We start from the raw sequence: 21,202 nt of genomic DNA, 5'->3' as shown, positions 1-21,202 counted from the left end.
GAGGGCCCCTGGGGGCTAACTAGCCCACCAAGTGCTTCCAGTAAGCGCCACTGAGCTGCATTGCAGAGAGGTGGTCCAGGCCGTGCCACTTTTTACACCTCTCTGCAACGCAGCTCTGTGGCACTTACTGGAGGTACCTAGTGGGCTAGTTGGACCCTAGGGACCCTCAGGATTCAAATGAACTTAATCTCCCAACTAAAAATGGACACAGGGCGTGTTTACACAGTGGTGAAGGGAGGGGACGGGGCCTGAGTTAATGTGTGCAAAAACGCCCTGTGGCCTGTTTTAAGAGGTAGTTTTAATCCCCATGCCCTATTATTCACTAGGGGCTTACAGAGGAGGTCATGCTAATCACAGGGGGACCCCAACGCATAATGTTCCCTAGTGTATGTAGGTGTTTTCACTGTATTCTAAGTGTCTTTTAACATAGCACTGGCTCTAGGACTGGTTAGTCAGACTCAGTTACCACCAGTATCCGTCTGAAAAAGTTGAGGGTACAGGATGATTTTGCAACAAGGCTTCTTTCTGCTCTTCTTTTTGTTCTTTCTGCACGTTATCCTTCTTCCTGCACTTATCTTCGTATTTGAGGACTTCTGTTGCTTCTTTCTGCACTTCTTTTGTTTCTTTCTGTGCATTTTTTCTTCTTTCTTCACATGTCCTATCTCTGTAGGCATAGTTAGAAATTAGCATTTAAAAAACCTTTGAAATTCACTGAAAAAACCATGGGTTTCACACACGTTATAGTTAGGAATTAGCATTTAAAAAACCTTAGAAATTCAATGAAAAAACCAAAGGTTTCACACATGTTATAGTTAGCTGGACATTTCACTCGTAAAAAACCATTGAAATTCCCCCGTTATAGTTAGTTCAGCTAACTATAACTCGCGCGCCCGCAATGCACTACTGATGACGTCACATATTACATCACTCATGACATGGTCACTGACATCACTCATGACATCACTGATGACATCTCAAATGACATCACTGATGACATCACTGATGACATCATCCAGTGATTGTGTGTTTTTATGAAAATTATATATTTTTTATATTTATGTATATCTCAAGGTCAAAGGAAGAATAAATGGGTATATAAGTGTCTAAATGGATACTTTTTTTTGGAATTTTTTTTGTGTAACTGACTGTTTAAGTGTATCATAGTGAATACATGGCTTACTGAGTAATCTTTAAATATTTAAATATCTGTATCAGTTTCTTACTTTGTGTATAAGTGGCTGCATGGGATGGTGAGTAGCTACATGAGTGTCTATATAGGTTATTAGTTGGTTTTTTATCACTATGAGTGTCTGAGTTTCTGTATGGTTCGGTGGGGGGTATTACTTAGTGCATAGGTGCATGAATGAGTGACTCACTGTTTGTATGTGTTGAATACAGCATGTGTGCAGGACTGTATGGGTGGATGAGTGTGTGCATGGGTGTGTTAGTGAGTGAATGACTGTCTCAATAGTGTCTTTATGAGTAACTACATATGTTTTAAACTAGTATATGTGACTATTGGTGTATATAAGTGAGTATATGTGAGAGTGAGAGATTGGAAGAGTTCCTGTATGAATAAGTATGTGTTTCTATAAGTGATTGTTTAAAAGAGTAAGTATATGTAAGTTTCTGTAGAAGTAAGTGTGGTGGTGTGTGTATAACTGTATATGCAAGTAAATGGATGATTGATTCTTTATTAGCATGAGTGACTATGTGTGTGAGTTACTCTATGGATGAGTGGCATTGTGTAACGGGATGTACAGGTGTATGAGTACATATGATGAGTGAGTACATGTATGAGTGACTGTAGAGGACTGTTGGTGAATTACTGTATGTGTATGTGGTTCTTAGAATTACTGAATAGGTTGTTGTAACTGATATTGATATGTTCATTATTTTGAACATTTTAGTTTCTATTTTTGAATGTGTGTTTCAATGGTTATATTAGGGGGAGAGGAGGTCTGCCACTCTATCACAAGGATGATGTCATCAGTGATGTCATCAGTGATGTCATTTGAGATGTCATCAGTGATGTCATGAGTGATGTCAGTGACCATGTCATGAGTGATGTAATATGTGACGTCATCAGTAGTGCATTGCGGGCGCGCGAGTTATAGTTAGCTGAACTAACTATAACGGGGGAATTTCAATGGTTTTTTACGAGTGAAATGTCCAGCTAACTATAACATGTGTGAAACCTTTGGTTTTTTCATTGAATTTCTAAGGTTTTTTAAATGCTAATTCCTAACTATAACGTGTGTGAAACCCATGGTTTTTTCAGTGAATATATATATACATACGCATATATGAAGAAGAAACGCCTTCAGGTAACCAAATCCTTGGCAAAAGACGAAGCGTACCCAATGTGCTTTTTGTGCCAGCGTTTATTTAGTGCCCAACACCAATGCCGCCATACGCATATATATGCACATATACATATATATCAATGCTCATTATAACAAAACAATGAAAACTAATGAAATTCAATGATAAAACGAAAAAAATTATCTATAGGAGACTATCAGAGATTTAGCGAAACGCATACCTTAAAATACAATGCAACAGTATTATTCACAAGATAGGAAGTACAATTAGATAAAAGACAATGTTCTAATTAGACATTACAGTATCATAAGCTTCTATTAAGAGGCACAACAGGTTAAGCAATATTTTCAACCTACAAGCATCACACAGAAAAGACCCTCGACAAAAGGGAGCATAAATCTTCTGACATCCCTGAATTAAATAACACAAAGGTTGGGCGCACTAGACAGAGTGCCTGGCCACAAGATGGCCAAAATACTGTGAGGCTCCTTGTGCCAGGTGAATAATCCTTCTGAATCCCAGCAATGCACGACACCAAAAAATCTAAAACACTGCAAGTAGCTACTGATGTGATTTAGGGCTCAACGGGAGAGCCATAAGCCGTCTGCACAGACCACAGCTCCCCAAAATGGCAGAGAAATGCTACCACAGAGATAGCAGAGTTGGGCGAAAGGCTGATATCACCACAGAATGGTCTGGCTCACTGTGGCTTGCCGGCCCTTTGGGAGAGTGCTGGGAGAGGTGGGGCACAGCATGACACACTGGAGGGCGCTGCTGTGGCCCTAACTGGGCCCTGCACTCATCACGCTGCTTGCTCACACGGATGGCCTGCCAGAGTGGGGGCTGCTGGGGTGATTGATCGGCCCAACTAGCAGAGTAACCTGACGCCACAGGCCAACCCCTTTGGAAGCAGAGGCGAGTGTGATTGGCCTGAAACTGCTGTGGGGCATTGCCGATTGAGGGACGGGGACCAGGCTGCTCAGCGGTCTCTGTTTGGAGGGCCCACTGTGGGGAGGACCTCCAGGCTCGTGCTGTAGAACTGGTCCTGCCAATGCCTCATACCCAAAGAGATTTTGGAGGTGCCTACCCGTTCTTAATGTGGGGCTGATCCTGAACTGTGCATGGCAAGACTGCTGGCCTGACTGAAGGGGGTGGCCTTGGCCTTCACTTCATGACTGCACTGGAGACACCGGTGACCACTGTGACCACCTGGGGGCTTCCAGGGTACTATACCAAGACCCTTAAACCATCCAACTATTGGCCCAGCCGAGGACCCATTTCTGGGTTCCACTCACTATCTAGGCCTGTGAACTATGCTGATGGTGCTATGATGCCACAGGAATGTCAGCTCCTAAGTCCAGGCTCACACCCACATCATGTCTCTTGAGAGATCCCTCCACGGGATCAAATAGTAAAAAGTCCTCTGTTACAACAGAGATGTTCCCACAAGGTGTCCCAGTAAAGGATATATGACCAAAGATTTTGGAAGCTCAGTCTCTCCCTTAGCCAGAGGATAAAGTCTCAACATAAATCTGGAAACTGAAAACCTATCAGGGTCTTTCCACTCACTTTTTAGAACATTCTGAATCACAAGAATTTCTGGTACCTTAGGATACAAAGGTCTTTGGAACTGTTTGAACCATTCACTGCTAGTGACAGGCTGCTCCTCCTCAGAAGGTAATGGATATTAGGGGAAAGATAAGAAATCACTAGCTTAAAATGCTTCTTTAAAATTTATTTTACTCTAGAAACAGAAGGATCCATGAGTAAAACCTACACCCTCTTCATCAGACTCATGAGAAGTCCAAGAGGAGCAAGATGATGAGGATGAGAAACAATAGGATGACTTGTATCAAAATGGAGGTGAGCCATGAGAAAGAGAGCCTCTCCTGCGTTGTTGGTTATATGCTTCAGAAAAGAACTTAACCATGTCTTGCAAATCCCTATCCAGGACAGGTGAATAATGAAATCCTCTGCATCTAACCCCATGTAGACATTTCTCCGAGGAAGGAGATGTATGGTGTGACTTTCTTGAATGCTGGCCGATACGAAAACAGCTATCAGTTCTCAGGAACAACACACACTGATCAACAGAAACCATGCATTTATTAAACCCAACAGGGGTCCCTAGAAAGCTGGTTTTCCAGATCCTTGAAGAAAAAAGTTTATTAGCCTGAAAATGTAATAAACACCACCAACTTATATCTCGATACCTCTGGAATACTTAAGAGATAGACCTTTTACAGTAAAAGCTAATCAGGCAAATTGAAGGTGCTCCCCCAGTCCTTAATAAGAAGGAAGAGATAGAGGTTCTGCATTTTCCTGGAGTAGGAGCTAAAACCCAAGCATAGCTGACAGCATTAGCAAGGTAAGACAAGAATTGGCAAAGCCAATAGGACTGGGCTATGCAAGAGTCATTGGTTTGGCAACAGGCTTTAACCATGTTTGAAAACCTGTGTATCTGCTGTTCAGCATGACTAAAAGTTGGTGGGGTGGAGTGGGGATGATCTAAATAGAGGAGATTGGGATAGAAGGGAGTAGGGTCGCTTGGGGTAGACTTGAGTGGGGTAGAGTGGGATAAAATGTGATAATTGTAGTGGACTAGAGTGAGGTAGATTGAAGTGGGGTAGAGGGGGAAGATTAGAGAGGGGTAGATGAAGAAAGAATGGGGTAGATTGGAGTGTTATGGGGTACATTTTAGTGGATTAGGTTGGAGTGAGGTAGGGTGGGATAGATTGGAGTACGGTAGATTAGTTAGGTAGATTGGAATGGTGAGTGGGGTAGATTAAATTGGTGTACACTGGGGTAGACTGGGGAAAATGTGAGTGGAGTCGGGTAGTTTGGAGTGAGGTAGAGTGGAGTGTGGTGGATTGGGGTAGAGTCAAGTGGAGTGGGGCAGACTGTAGTGGAGTAGAGTGGGGTACATTAGAGGGGTGTCGAGTGGGGAAGACTGCAGTGGGGTAGATTGGGTGGAGTAGATTGAATTGATGTAGACTCGGGTGGAGTGGGATAGATTGGAGTGTGGTGGGGAGACTGGATTGGAGTGGGGTAGAGTAGATTGGGGTAGATTGGAGTAGAGTGGGGTACGTTCCATTAGAGTGGGTAGATTGGGTAGATTAGAGTGTGGTAGATTAGGATGGAGTGGGGTGTAGACTGTGAAACATTGATTGGAGTGGAGTGGTATAGACTGTAGTAGAGTAGAGTGGGGTAGATTGGAGTGGAGTAGAGTGGGGAAGACTGGAGTGGGGAAGATTGGGTAGAGCAGAATGGGGTAGATTGGCATGGTATGGCGTAGATTAGAGTGGAGAGGGTGGAGTGAGGTGGGGTGGGGTAGATTGAAGTTAGATAGATTGCGATGGGTAGATTGGATTGGGATACACTGGGGTGTAGTGGGTTACATTAGAGTGGAGTGGAGTCGACTGGATTGGAGTGCAGTAGAGTGAGGTGGGGTAGATTGGAGTTGAGTAGAGTGGGATGGATTGGTGTAGAGTGGAATGAGGTAGATTGGAGTGGAGTGGGGATAGAGTGGAGTGGAGTTGAGTAGGGTAGGTTAGGGTGGATTGGGTAGATTAGATGGATTGGAGTATGGTAGATTTGAACCAAGTGGGGTCGATTTGAGTGGAGTAGAATGGGATCAATTGGAGTGAGGTAGAGTGGAGTAGAGTGGGGTAGATTGGAGTGGAGTGAAGTGGAGTCAGTAGATTAGGGTGCAGTTGGGTACATTTTAGTGGAGTGAGGTATATTGGGGTAGATTGGAATCAAGTGGGGTAGAATGGAGTGGGATAGAGTAGATTGAGGTAGACTGGGGTAGAGTAGAGAGTGGTAGACTGAGGTAGATCAGAGTGGAGTGGGCTAGTTTGGAGTGGTGTAGATTGCAGTGAGTGGAGTAGATTGGGTAGATTGAAGTAGAGCAGAGTGAAGTTTGGTAGATTGGGGTAGAGTGAAGTGGGGTAATTTGAAGTGGAGTGGGGTAGATTGAAGTGAAGTGGAGTGAGGTAGATTTGGGTGAAGTGGAGTGGGGTAGATTGCAGTGGGGTAGAGTGGTATGGAGTGGAGGGATGTGGGCTATAGAGTGGAGGAGCATAGAGTTGAGGGGGGTAGATTCGCATAGAGTCGAGTTGCTTGGAGGGGTGTGGAGTGGCATAGAGTGTCTTAGAGTGGAGGGACGTAGAATGGAGTGGCACATCATAGATTGGAGTGTCAAAGAAGGTAATGATATGGCATAGAGTGGTGGAGTATGGAGTGTCATAGATTGCCTCCTGCTCGCCACCATCACCACAGCCACCTTTCCCGATGCATGGAAACACGCAGAGGTTAGACCCCTCTTCAAGAAACCCTCTGCAGACCCCAGCGAGCTCCAGAACTACTATTCTATCTCACTGCTCCCATTTCCAGCCAAAGCCCTGGAGAAGGCCATCAACCTTCAACTCACTGAACAACAGGAAAGAAAAAATCTGCTGGACCATTCTCAATAAGGTTTCAGAGCCAGTCACAGCACTGAGACAGCCCTCATTGCTGCAACAGATGACATCCGCATCCTACTCGACAGAGGAGATTTGGATGCCCTGATACTGTTCGACTTCTCCGCAGCCTTTGACACCGTCTCCGACCCCACACTCATTGATCAACTGCACCAGATTGGAATCACAGACAACACCCTCAGATGCATGGCATCCTTACTAATGGGTTGCACCCAGAGAACTCTTCTCCCCCTTCACCTCACAACCCCAACACACCCTCTGCAGCTAACCTCAAGGCTAATCACTCAGCATCTACATGTCACCACTCACAGACATCACCAGATCCAATGACATCAACATCATCTCCTACGTCGACGATACCCAACTCATCCCCACGGTCTCAGCCGACCCCACATTGATGAAAAACAACCTTCACAACTGTATGAAGAATTTCACAGCCTGGAGGAAGAAAAACGACCTGAAGCTCAACACGGACCAAACCAAACTCCTGATCTTCGTCAGACACACTGCACTCTGGAAAGACTCCTAGTGGCCTAGGGATCTTGGTTCCACCCCCGCTCCAAAAGACCATGCCGACAAATCCAGCATCATCCTGGACAGTGAACTCTTCATGAAACGTCGGGTCAACTCTGTCTCCTCAACCTGTTTCCACATTATCAGCATGCTCTGCAAAGTTTTTAAGTGGTTCCCCTTCAGCACCAGAAAAACTGTGATGCATGCCCTCATCACCAGCTGGCTAGACTCTGGCAACACACTCTATGCAGACACCACCACCGAACTAATAAAACGACTCCACACAATCCAGAAGGCAGCAGCCAGACGGATCCTCATCCTACCTAAGAGGACCCACATCACCCAACACCTGAATGACCCCCACTGCTCCCTATACAGAAGAGATGTCAATTCAAACTTCTGACCCACGCCTACAAAGCCTTCTGCATCCAAGCACCCACTTACATGAATAACTGCATAAATTTCCACCAACCTCCCATGAACCACCACCACACCCTTCTCGCCCTCACACAGATACCACACTTCCACCGCTGCGGCTCCGGAGGACACTCCTTCTCCCACCTCACCACCAGAACCTGGAGCACCCTCCACCTTTGCACTTTGCCCTCACTAATCTACCTCAGGAAGGGACTCAATACCTGGATCTTCAACTTAGACCGCAACACAGCGACTCGATACCCTCACAGATGATAAGCTGCCCTAAATAAATACTGCTGGATTGATTGATTGAGTGATAGAATGGAGTGGTGTACAGTGGAGTAGAGTGTTGTATAGTGAAGTGGTTTTAGAGTGGAGTGATGTAATGTGGAGCATGCATGGTGTGGTAGCGCACTGCCATTACAGAGCACACATTTTCAATTGAAATTACCATTTCATTTGCACAAACAAACAATATTACTGTGCACAAACGATATTGTGTGGAAATGTCATCATATAGTGCACTGATGTGTTTTGATCATATTAAAATATTTGTTTCCAGTCCACCCCACTTCATAACTTTGTAAAAATAAACTTAATTTATACTTTCCTAATTGTGATATATTCTGAAATATCAGCACAGTTTATTGCTTTGTGTGCTAGAAAAAGCCTTTAATTTCACATCAAGATTGACACATAAATTATGTCACGAGTAAAGCATCCACGTGTGCCAGGGAAACGCGGACGCTTTACTTGTGCTCTGCCACCTTTCCCTTGATTTACTCGCCCCGCCTTAACTCACTTCTGCCCAGTGACATAATCTCTAACCACACCAGCCAGTAGCTGCCTACAGCCCGGATCCCTGGAGCTAGCTGCCCAATACCAGATCTTCAATTTCAGGATATCGTGTATTCTTCCAGAGATTGGATCTCCTCATACCTGTATGCATCCACACTCCGGGCTCTTCATTTAATCAGGACCGCCAGTTGGTTTCATTACCCTTGATTGATTCTTCGTGCTAGACCGTCTAACGTTCCCTCTCCCACTGAACCCCCCTGGCCACCGCGCTGTCAGCATTCTGCACTACTTCGAAATTAAGTGACCTTCTCTGTCCTGATGATGACCTGAAATTGATCAGGTTGAAACGCCGTCGACTACCCAGCTCATAACTTTGGCGCTGTTGTGGTCAAATTAATTTACTCGATTGACATATACTGACCTTGTAAATATTTTGTATTATTGGCCACGTTAATATTTTTTCTATTGCGCCGTTCATGCTGTGTTCTTCACCCTAGTGTCAATGCGCCGTCCACTGTCACTTGCAAGTTCAGTGCACACATATGGTACGATCACTGTTTATTTATTTATACGGTAGTGCTGATATAACTACTTATATAAAATTACCTTGTTCCGTTCACCATTCCTGTTGTGGTCTCCCTTTGTTACCTCCCTTGTGATATTTGCAACTATCCTGAAATTGCCTTTTTCTAATGATTTCCAGTTGAGACATTGTTGTTTTGATACAAACTTCACCCGGTCTTACCTGGGTTAATGAGTTTACTCCTGTATTCTTTTCCTTTACACATAGAAAAGGGGCACTTTACAAGGGTTGAAGATTTTATGTTTGTGTGTGTTTGTCTATCTGTGAGGCTACCACTTGGAGGTTGTTGCGGATGTACCTGGATAATAAAGACAAGAGCCTAAAAGATGATAAATGAGCTTATAAAGTGCTCTATTTTACTGATTTGAACTTAATGGAGGAAACTTTTGCTCGTTATCAGATTGGCGTGGGTCGCTAAGTATGTAACAAGCATTGGCAAAGTCAATATGTCTGGATTTTTTGTTTCAATGAATTGTACTTGATTATATGGGGCAGGCAGTGAAATTCGCTACGCCAGTGGAGTTTGCGGAGATTTGCTCACTCCACGCTCTGCTGTGAGCATGGAGTTCAGAAAATAACTTTGATTCCGCTGCGTGGCGGAGTCTGCCCCCGCCGCCCACCAGTGATTACAACAGGTCCATTTTCTAATCAGACGCCCAGCACAGATCCCTTGCACCTCATTGGCACCGAGCTAAACAGCTACTCACTCTAGCCCATTTTTAGACCAAACAGAGTCTGGAGGCAAGCAGGAGTGAAGTGCAAGCTTCACCCTCATTGGTATTCAGGTATTAGTGGTGTGATGTTAGCTCCGTCCAATTACTTCGGAAGTAACGTCTCCTCACCGCACCAGCTATTTGGACATCAGAAAAGGGAAAGGCAATCACCATGATGCAACGGGCTCCAACGGAGGGTCCCTTGGAATTGTGTTTGCCAATGGCCGAACTTGCGTCTACAACTGAAAGTAACTAACAAGTTGAAAGTAACTAAGTAGGTCTGCTGGAGAAGGTAAGGAGACAGGGAAGATCTGGGAGGTGTGGACGGAGGGGTTGTGAGGGACAGCGGGCATTTGTGGGGTTCATTCAGCTTCAGAACTCTCTCCAGACCAATGAGTGTCTGGGCTCCAGCGGGAAGCAGCACCTCACCAGGTTCAGAGCTGAAATGTGGGCGGGAGGAGGAAAAGATGGACTAGCAACTGAGCTGCAAACTACTCAGCAGAAGTCCTGGAATCTACCATTGGTTATAATATTTCACAAAATATCGTACTTTTCTGTTTCCCCATCGGTTAAACACGGGACGTGCATACCAAGGCTCACGTGAATGCTCCTGGAGGGGAAGTTTACAGTGCGTCACAGAAGATCTCATGTGCACTCCTCATGCCAGAGTGAGTTTGACTGTGCATCAGTGCCAGTGTGTTGCATGGGCAGTTTGTTCCTTTGCAGAGACAAAGGCTGTGGGAAGCTGTTGCAGATGCGTGCTGTTTGGTGTTCTGTGGATGAGTGTAGTAGTAGTCTGGGCTCAGACTGTGACCGCAAGAGCCCCCGAGAATACAGAACCAAAGCAGCCATCTCCCAAAAGGACATGCGTAGCATCCTCTAAAGCCACGTTTATGCTGCTACTTCAGGTGCATTAGGGCGGAGCGGAACTATGCAGAATTCCACTGAGTTTTTATGCAACTCTGAGGAATTCTGCATAGTGCAAATCCACGATCTCCACCTACCCCTACTTGATTATTGATTTTGTAAAATTAGTTGTGAAGAGTGGTGAGTGGGTGAATGTTAGAGTGAGTCAAAAGGATGGCTCAAAGTGATGTGGATGCGGGACTGCAGGCTTGAATGAGGGTTAAAGGGTAATACGTTTTCCTTCTGGTGTGGTCACAAGGCAACGAAACACTGCTTATCTGAGAATAATGAACACATATGTGAAATGAAGAAATAAAGTTGAAGTGACATTTTTATTCAACAAGTCATTAACACAGCAAAATAAATATATTCATCTATTCATTAGCTTAGAGAGAATAATATGATCATAGTTCAATCAGTCAGAAATATCAATCACAAAATACTTATCAATACATGTGTAGGTGCCTGGAAGGCAATCCTGAAATGAGAAAACTGACCATACAAGAATTAGAATTTAAAAGCTCATTAAATACAATGAATTGGGTGAGAACTGAGAATAAATGAAGAGATCAATTGGTAATAAGGGTTATCTAAATTGGGATGTATCACCTGAGAGAAGGCATAGAAGTCCCAAATTAGATAAACGGCAGGCCGGAGAACCCACGCTTGTGCTAGGCACTTGCAGGAGAGTTCTGGGCACCCACTGGGGTGTTGGCATTTTATACCTGCTTGAGACAGAATTATAAGACCACAATTGACGTAGGTTCTTGACCGCATACCTACAGTTGTGTTGCAAAACCTCAGAGAATACAGAAGTGGTTTCATAGTGGACAGGTGTTTAATCGGATGGTCAGCCATGCTTGACCGCAATTTATAAACAAATCATATTTTTATCATACATTTCTCGGAACGAGTACATGAAAGCGGAACTTGAAACAGGTGCTGTTGGGGCAAGGTGCTGTCTTTGGTTACATCTTGAGCAACATTTAATTTACAAAGGAGCAAAATGAAGGGGTTTACCATAGAAATTATGATTAGTGCTGCAGAAAGAAAAATTAGGGCACATTTTGAGTGACTTCTCAAATCCTCTTCTATTTCATTAAAAAATTCTGACATGCAGACTGAAACATGCACTTTCAATACCAGCAGCAGTTTTCCCTGGTGAGCAGTAGCTTTACTACAGTGATCTAATGAGCAAAAAGAGTGCTAACATTCTGATTTTATGGCAAATGTGTGACACATTTGAATGCCTTCTTGATGGAATCAAAGTAAAAAACTGAAAGTATTTCCTACTGAGGAGACTGCAGTAAATGAGGAAATTAGGAAACTTCATAACAAATAAGTCTCCCAAGATGGCCACCAGAGACAAAAGAGCCCAAATGTAGCCCAAATATCACCCAGATGTAGCCCAAGTATAGCCCAATGTCCAAGAATGTTCTTAAAAACAACTAGAGCACTTACTGTCTTCATTATGACAAAAGTATGGCACACCTGAAGCCATCTTGATTGGAATAAACTGGTAACACTTAAAACATTTAATTTAAAAAGGAACACAATGAGGGGGTTCATTTTGCCATAGAAATTATGATTAATGCTGAAGAAAGAAAATGAGGGCACATTTTGAGTGACTTCTCAAATCCTCTTCTATTTCATTAAAAAATTCTGACATGCAGACTGAAACATGCACTTTTAATACCAGGAGCAGACTTCCATGGTGAACAGTAGTTTTACTACAGTGATCTAATGAGCAACTAGAGTGCTAACATTCAGAATTTATGGCAAATGTCTGACATATCTGAATACCTTCATGATGGAATCAAAGTAAAAAACTGAAAGCATTTCCGACTGAGGAGACTGCAGTACATGAGGAAATTAGGAAACTTCATAACAAATGAATCTCCCAAGATGGCCACCGGAGACAAAAGAGCCCAAATGTAGCCCAAAATCACCCAGATATAGCCCAAATATAGCCCAATGACAGAAGTGTGCAAAACACTTATTATTTTGTGTTTTTGCAGTGTTATATAGTGCAGACTTGTCAGGTATTGGAGTGCTTTACATGAACATTGGTTACATCACACAAGAACAAATTCATTTTGGTTGTAGACATGGGGAGACTAAGTGATTTGACCAGAATCACAGAATGTCGAGCTGAAGCAGAAACTTCAACCTGGTTCCCCAGTTGCAAAGTCTGCAGTTCTGGAAGTAACACCACATCCTCTCCCCTAAGTGCAACATTTAATCAAGTTGTCAACTAGATAAAAAAACATAAAGATAACAAATAATTTAAAAGTGCTTTGTCGCTATTTGAAAACTCAGAAAATATGTCCTTATTTTAGTCTTTTAGAGCACTAACCATAATTTTGATGCCAATAAGACCCTCTCATATATGTAATTTCTAAAGGAATGCTCTAGGTATTACAGTTTTGATTACATCAAGATGATGTCAGGCGTTCCACACTTTTGTAATAAATATAGAATGTTAGCAATATAGTTGTTCATTAGGATACTGTTGAGAGGCAGAGGCCAGGGGCACGGACTCTGAAAATTGAAGGCAGGTAGGAGGGTGCAAAGGCAACAATTTAACCACACTGAGCAGGCAGGAAGGGCCGTGGAAGCACAACAGACTATGGAGGGCAGTGGAAAGGGGGGCAGGGGCAACAAACCAACAATACAGGACTTGCAAGAGAGGCTGTTGGAGGGAAGATCTATTACGGGTCAAGGAAGCTAGGGGCGGTCCCCAGAGCCCCGGGAGCCACCACAGAACTGAGCAGGAGAGTGAGTCAGGGACAAAAGGGGCACCTTAATTTGAGCCGGGGTGCCTAGGAACGCTTGCTCCAAAAATGAAGAAAACAGACATATGAGACATGGAATTGGAGGCAGAATACAATGGCAGTTTAATGAGAAGATGCAACTTCAAAGAAACCGCAGAATAGAGACATAAAGTACAAAATACAGAATCCAGATAATCATACAGCTGTCATGATATTCTCTGTATCTCAATTAATGGACTGACAGAGAGAGAGAGAAAACACATCTATAAATGCATCATGAGAAACAAGTTACACCAAGGAAAATGTTACCTAGGGACACTCACATTTACTCTTAGAGCAAGCATTCCTGCAATTACAATACAACATCTTTTAAATGCAAAAGTAAAGAGAACAATGGTTAAACATAACATGACATTTCATATAGGTAAAATAGAATAAGATACTTCAAGCAAAGCAGAGCAAGACATTTTAAGCAAAGGAAGACAAGAGCTCCCAGTTCTTGGGGAAAACCTGCACAGCCTGTTAACCTACATACAGACGGCGAGGTTGTCCGTCGATATCTGTGGGTGCTCCCTTTTTATATCATTTTGTGGGCTCGTTTGCACGCTACATCTACCTACGTATGCTACCCAAAAGCTTCGTCTGCAGATTTTACCAGACATTTCGTCATTTACCCACTTAATGCTGACAATGGACTGGGTGAAAAGGTCAGTCTCTCAGGCCAATCGCTTATCGTAAGTTCCATAGAGCAAGCAGAAAATAATGGGCATTGTACAGGAATTCAATATATTCATGTATAAAATCTCCTCAGTTCTCCTAACTTGATGCTCTGCGGTTGCCACTTCCTTAAAAGCGGGAAACCTGCCCAGGAAGCAAGTACCAGTCCAGGATGCAGCCTACTGTATGTCGACAGCTTCAGGGGGATGTTGAACTTTGATACCGAGCACGGAGCACTCGGGTAGGGTGGGGGCTACTAGTTTGGAGCAGAAGGCCTCGCAGACCTGCCTTCAGACTGCTATACACTAAAATTGCAGAGCTATGGTCAATTTAACAAAGAGGCCTACATATTGAACAGAAGGGCCTACACAGGGGTTTTATGCTGGCTGAGTGGTAAGGATGTCTCAGGATAATTATATAGCAACACAGGACCCGCTGGTCAATTTAATACGGCCTACAAATGCGGCTGGCAGGGCAAGGACAAGGGTCTCATACTTCAGGTGTGGACAGAACGGGCCAGGGGCCCCCTGTGATACAAAATCTACCCTCCTTCAAGGCTGTGGCAATGTAATAGACCATTGTGGGCAGAAGGAAGAGGCAATGGTAGTACAACCATACATGCCAACAGACCCGATTCAGCCAGGAAACGTCCAATGTTTTTCAGCTCAAATGGGCTTTATTTGATCTGTCTCCTGTCTACAATATCCTCTTTTTCAATGTAACTCAAAGGGGAAAATCAATACCCCAGTTTTTTTTCAAAATCTCCCTCTTACCAAGTTCAAAATGTTCGCAAGTATGGTACATTGGATCATGGAAGGAAATGGGATAGGGACATGGACTTGGATAACAGAGGACAGGAGAGACATGGAGAGGTGCACCAAACTGACCCTGCAGGGCAGGCATCAGGGTTTGCAGCAGCACAATACACCACACAGGGCATGCAGGACGGGAGTGCAGCACAACAATCCATAGAAAGCAAGAGGGAGGGGACAGGACCATGCACATGGACAACAGAGAACAGAGGGGCAAGAGGCAATGGTAGCTATCTGACCATAATGGACAGACAGGAGAGAAGGCTGCAGCATAACAGACCATAAAGGGCAGGAGGGACGGATCAGGGGCATTACAATGGAACAGACAAGCCAGGAGGGAGGGAGTAGGGGTCTGCACATGTAAACAGAGGGCTGGGGGCAAGGGGGCAGGGCAGGAACAGCAAGATAGCCATGGAGGTCAGGCAGGATGGGCACTAGAAGCAAGACGCAACATGAAGAGCAACAGTGAGACTGTGATGGCATACACACAGACCATGGAGGGAAGGTGGGAGGGGGTCAGGGGCAGCTAACTGACCACACAGGGAAGGTGGGAGGGGCCATGGCAGCACAGAAGACCATGCATGGCAAGTGGGAGGGTTAGTGGCAGCACAATGGCTATGATGGGCAAGAAGGAGGGTGCAGGGGCATGCACAAAGGACGATGGAGGATAGAAGGGAGGGTCAGGACCTTTGCACAGACAAGAAAGTTCAGGGGAAGGGGCCTCACAACAGACCACACGGGGCAGGCAGGAGGAGCAGTTGCAGCACAACAGACCAGGGAGGGCAGAAGGGTGTGGCAGTACAATGGACCATGTAGGACAGGAGGAAGAGGATAGAGGCATGGCATGTGGACAGGCAGGGTGGAGGTGGCAGGGACAGGTCACAGTCATCTGACAATGCTAGGCAGGTGGGAGGGGAGTGGCAGCTCAACAGAACACTCAGAGTAGATAGGAGTGGCAGGTCCATGGGACATGGTGGGCAAAAAGGATGGAGCAGGGGCATGCACAAAGACATCGGAGGGCAGGGGGAAGGAGAATAGGGGCAGCAAGCTAAGCACAGAGTTTAAGCAGGAGGTCAATGATGGGGCATAGAATTGGGCAATGGAGGGCAGGAGGAGTGGACTGGTACATCATACTAAATTGAGGGCAGTGGCAGCACATCAGACCATGCATGGCAGGAGGGAGGAGGCTAGTCCATGGATTCACACAACAGAGGATAGGGAGGAGGGGGATGGGGCAGCAAGCTAACTGTTCAGAGAAGGCGGGTATTAGAAACTTTATTGTTTTTAAAACATTTTGTCTGTGCAAACTACTTAAAATATGAACAAGTATGCAGCATAATCTCACTTTTATTCAGGAAGAAGAAGATGTTATTGACTGTGACTCCGGGCTCACTTGGCAAAAACACCCCCTGACCCTCCACCCCCTATCGCAAAATGTAATGCCCGTGAAAAGGGTAGGTGAACACAGTGTTATATAGAACATAGTCCTGAGAGCACGATTGAAAATGAAAACTAGATATAGTGTATGGTATAAACTATGCACCAAAAAGTGTGATATAAGATGAACCAGGCGTGAAATATAATATGCAATACATTGTGCGCAATGACAGATTCATTTGAGAGCGCGAGATAGCACAGGCACTAGCGCGTGCTATGCGATATGCGCCTTGGAGTGTAATATGCACAGGGCAGTGTTGTGTAACCTAACTAGTCTCTAAAGTTGTAATATAAAATATGTGCTGGGGAGTGTAACGTTGCATATGCACTGTGACAAAGATATGGATCCCAAATTGTAATATGTATGGCATAGCACTGTGCGTTATAACATAGGCATCGAGGAAGGGACGTTAGATGGGGCAATATAACCCGTGCGAAGACAAGTGTGGCATGACATTTTCACGGGGTGGTGTTACAGTGCACATGGGCTAGAGAGTGTCATAGCATATGCACTAGCTAGTGGAATACAATACAGAGGTGTGTGGCACTCGGCAGGAAATGGTGGGTGTAACACAGCATTGGGCTCTGTCAGGAGCGCGCTGTGACTCGCAAGTGATGTTCGTCCCCTTTCCAGAGAGTAAAATAAAAAGTATTACACATCTGGTAGTGGATGTGTGTTTTATTAACTGTGAGGGGGGTTTCTTGCATAGTTTTGGTCGAATTTTTGTCGAATCCCCTTTGAATGGCTTGGTGTGCATGTGTATTAAATGTGCCCGTCAATAGCTACCCATGTTTGTATAAATAAACGACAAGGGTGTCTACCGGGATTAGGCACGGTAGAGCATCAGACATGTCAGAGCTTCACTAGTGGTGTAAATACATTCCACGTGGATTAATTGCATGCATAGTCGCCTTTTAATGAATATCACGCAAATCGTCATGGTGATAGGTACGTACGGTTTGTCCAGCATGTCCTAGGTGTGTCTATAAATATATATTTTTTAAAATAATAAAAAACAGTGGCCGGCCCTGGGGATTGGGGTCAAAAAAATATGATTAGGAGACAGGCCCTGGGGGATGGGGTCATCAGGGCCAATAAATTAGAATAAGAAGGGGAACCACACAGCCCCCCTTCTTAAAAAAATAAAATAAATAAAAGACTGGCATCGTGCCGGAGGCCATGCCCCCTTCATGCAGCACTCTGCAAACGCGCCCCCAACAGGCATCTCCAGTATGCGCCAGGGAGCTGCGCTGCAGACAGGTGTTCTGAGGCCAAGCCCCTTTTTACACCTCTCTGCAACGCAGCTCTGTGGCGCTTACTGGAGGTACCTAGTGGTCTAGTGTGACCCTAGGGACCCTTAGGATTCAAGGGGACTTAATCTCTCAACTTAGAACAGCCACAGGGCGCGTTTACACAGTGGTGAAGGGAGGGGACGGGGCCTGAGGTGACGTGTGCAAACACGCACCATGGCACGTTTTAAATTGGGGATATAATTTCCCTTCAATACTGAGGGCCCCTGGGGGCTAACTAGCCCACCAAGTGCTTCCAGTAAGCGCCACTGAGCTGCATTGCAGAGAGGTGGTCCAGGCCGTGCCACTTTTTACACCTCTCTGCAACGCAGCTCTGTGGCACTTACTGGAGGTACCTAGTGGGCTAGTTGGACCCTAGGGACCCTCAGGACTCAAATGAACTTAATCTCCCAACTAAAAACGGACACAGGGCGTGTTTACACAATGGTGAAAGGAGGGGACGGGGCCTGAGTTAACGTGTGCAAAAACGCCCTGTGGCCTGTTTTAAGAGGTAGTTTTAATCCCCATGCCCTATTATATACTAGGGGCTTATAGAGGAGGTAAGGCTAATCACAGGGGGACCCCAACGCATAATGTTCCCTAGTGTATGTAGGTGTTTTCACTGTATTCTAAGTGTCTTTTAACATAGCACTGGCTCTAGGACTGGTTAGTCAGACTCAGTTACCACCAGTATCCGTCTGAAAAAGTTGAGGGTACAGGATGATTTTGCAACAAGGCTTCTTTCTGCTCTTCTTTTTGTTCTTTCTGCACGTTATCCTTCTTCCTGCACTTATCTTCGTATTTGAGGACTTCTGTTGCTTCTTTCTGCACTTCTTTTGTTTCTTTCTGTGCATTTTTTCTTCTTTCTTCACATGTCCTATCTCTGTAGGCATAGTTAGAAATTAGCATTTAAAAAACCTTTGAAATTAACAGAAAAAACCATAGGTTTCAGGCACGTTATAGTTAGGAATTAGCATTTAAAAAACCTCAGAAATTCACTGAAAAAACCATAGGTTTCAGGGGTGTTATAGTTAGCTGGACTTTTCACTTGTACAAAACCATTGAAATTCCCTCGTTATAGTTAGTTCAGCTAACTATAACTCGCGCGCCCGCAATGCACTGCTGATGACGTCACATATTACATCACTCATGACATGGTCAGTGACATCACTCATGACATCACTGATGACATCTCAAATGACATCACTGATGACATCACTGATGACATCATCCTTGTGATAGAGTGGCAGACCTCCTCTCACCCTAATATAACCTTTGATACACACATTCAAAAATAGAGACTAACATTTTTAAAACAATGGACATACCAATACCAGTTACAACAACCTCTTCAGTAATACTAAGATCCACATACACATCCACTCATTCACCAACAGTCCAATACAGTCACTCATACATGTACTCACTCATCATATGTACTCATACACCTATACATCCTGTTACACAATGCCACTCATCCATAGAGTTACACACATAGTCACTCATGCTAATAAAGAATCAAACATACATTTACTTGCATATACAGTTATACACACACCACCACACTTACTTCTACGGAAACTTACACATACTTAGTCTTTTAAACAATCACTTATAGAAACACATACTTATTCATACAGGAACTCTTTCATTCTCTCACTCTCACATATACTCACATATATACACCAATAGTCACATATACTAGTTTAAAACATATGTAGTTACTCATAAAGACACTATTGAGACAGTCATTCACTCACTAACACACCCATACACACACTCATCCACCCATACAGTCCTGCACACATACTGTGTTCAACACATACAAACAGTGAGTCACTCATTCATGTACCTATGCACTACGTAATACCCCCCACCGAACCATGCAGACACTCAGACTGATACTCAAAAAACCAACTAATAACCTATATAGACACCCATGTAGCTACTCACCAACCCATGCAGCCACTTATACACAAAGTGAGAGACTGATACAGATATTTACATATTTAAACATTACTCACTAAGCTATGTATTCACTATGATACACTTAATCAGTCAGTTACACAATCAATTTTTCAAAAACAAATCATCCATTTAGACACTTATATACCTATTTATTCTTCCATCGACCTTGAGATATACATATATAAAACATATTTAATTTTCAGAATAACACACATTCACTGGATGATGTCATCAGTGATGTCATGAGTGATGTCATTTGAGATGTCATCAGTGATGTCATGAGTGATGTCACTGACCATGTCATGAGTGATGTAATATGTGACGTCATCAGCAGTGCATTGCGGGCGCGCGAGTTATAGTTAGCTGAACTAACTATAACGAGGGAATTTCAATGGTTTTGTACAAGTGAAAAGTCCAGCTAACTATAACACCCCTGAAACCTATGGTTTTTTCAGTGAATATATATATACATACGCATATATATGCACATATACATATATATCAATGCTCATTATAACAAAACAATGAAAACTAATGAAATTCAATGATAAAACGAAAAATATTATCTATAGGAGACTATCAGAGATTTAGCGAAAGGCATACCTTAAAATACAATGCAACAGTATTATTCACAAGATAGGAAGTAAAATTAGATAAAAGACAATGTTCTAATTAGACATTACAGTATCATAAGCTTCTATTAAGAGGCACAACAGGTTAAGCAATATTTTCAACCTACAAGCATCACACAGAAAAGACCCTCGACAAAAGGGAGCATAAATCTTCTGACATCCCTGAATTAAATAACACAAAGGTTGGGCGCACTAGACAGAGTGCCTGGCCACAAGATGGCCAAAATACTGTGAGGCTCCTTGTGCCAGGTGAATAATCCTTCTGAATCCCAGCAATGCACGACACCAAAAAATCTAAAACACTGCAAGTAGCTACTGATGTGATTTAGGGCTCAACGGGAGAGCCATAAGCCGTCTGCACAGACCACAGCTCCCCAAAATGGCAGAGAAATGCTACCACAGAGATAGCAGAGTTGGGCGAAAGGCTGATATCACCACAGAATGGTCTGGCTCACTGTGGCTTGCCGGCCCTTTGGGAGAGTGCTGGGAGAGGTGGGGCACAGCATGACACACTGGAAGGCGCTGCTGTGGCCCTAACTGGGCCCTGCACTCATCACGCTGCTTGCTCACACGGATGGCCTGCCAGAGTGGGGGCTGCTGGGGTGATTGATCGGCCCAACTAGCAGAGTAACCTGACGCCACAGGCCAACCCCTTTGGAAGCAGAGGCGAGTGTGATTGGCCTGAAACTGCTGTGGGGCATTGCCGATTGAGGGACGGGGACCAGGCTGCTCAGCGGTCTCTGTTTGGAGGGCCCACTGTGGGGAGGACCTCCAGGCTCGTGCTGTAGAACTGGTCCTGCCAATGCCTCATACCCAAAGAGATTTTGGAGGTGCCT

The sequence above is a fragment of the Triturus cristatus genome, chromosome 7 (assembly GCF_964204655.1).
Source record: "Triturus cristatus chromosome 7, aTriCri1.1, whole genome shotgun sequence".
In the NCBI taxonomy this organism is placed as follows: domain Eukaryota; kingdom Metazoa; phylum Chordata; class Amphibia; order Caudata; family Salamandridae; genus Triturus; species Triturus cristatus.
Note: the sequence above shows the minus strand (reverse complement) of the source record.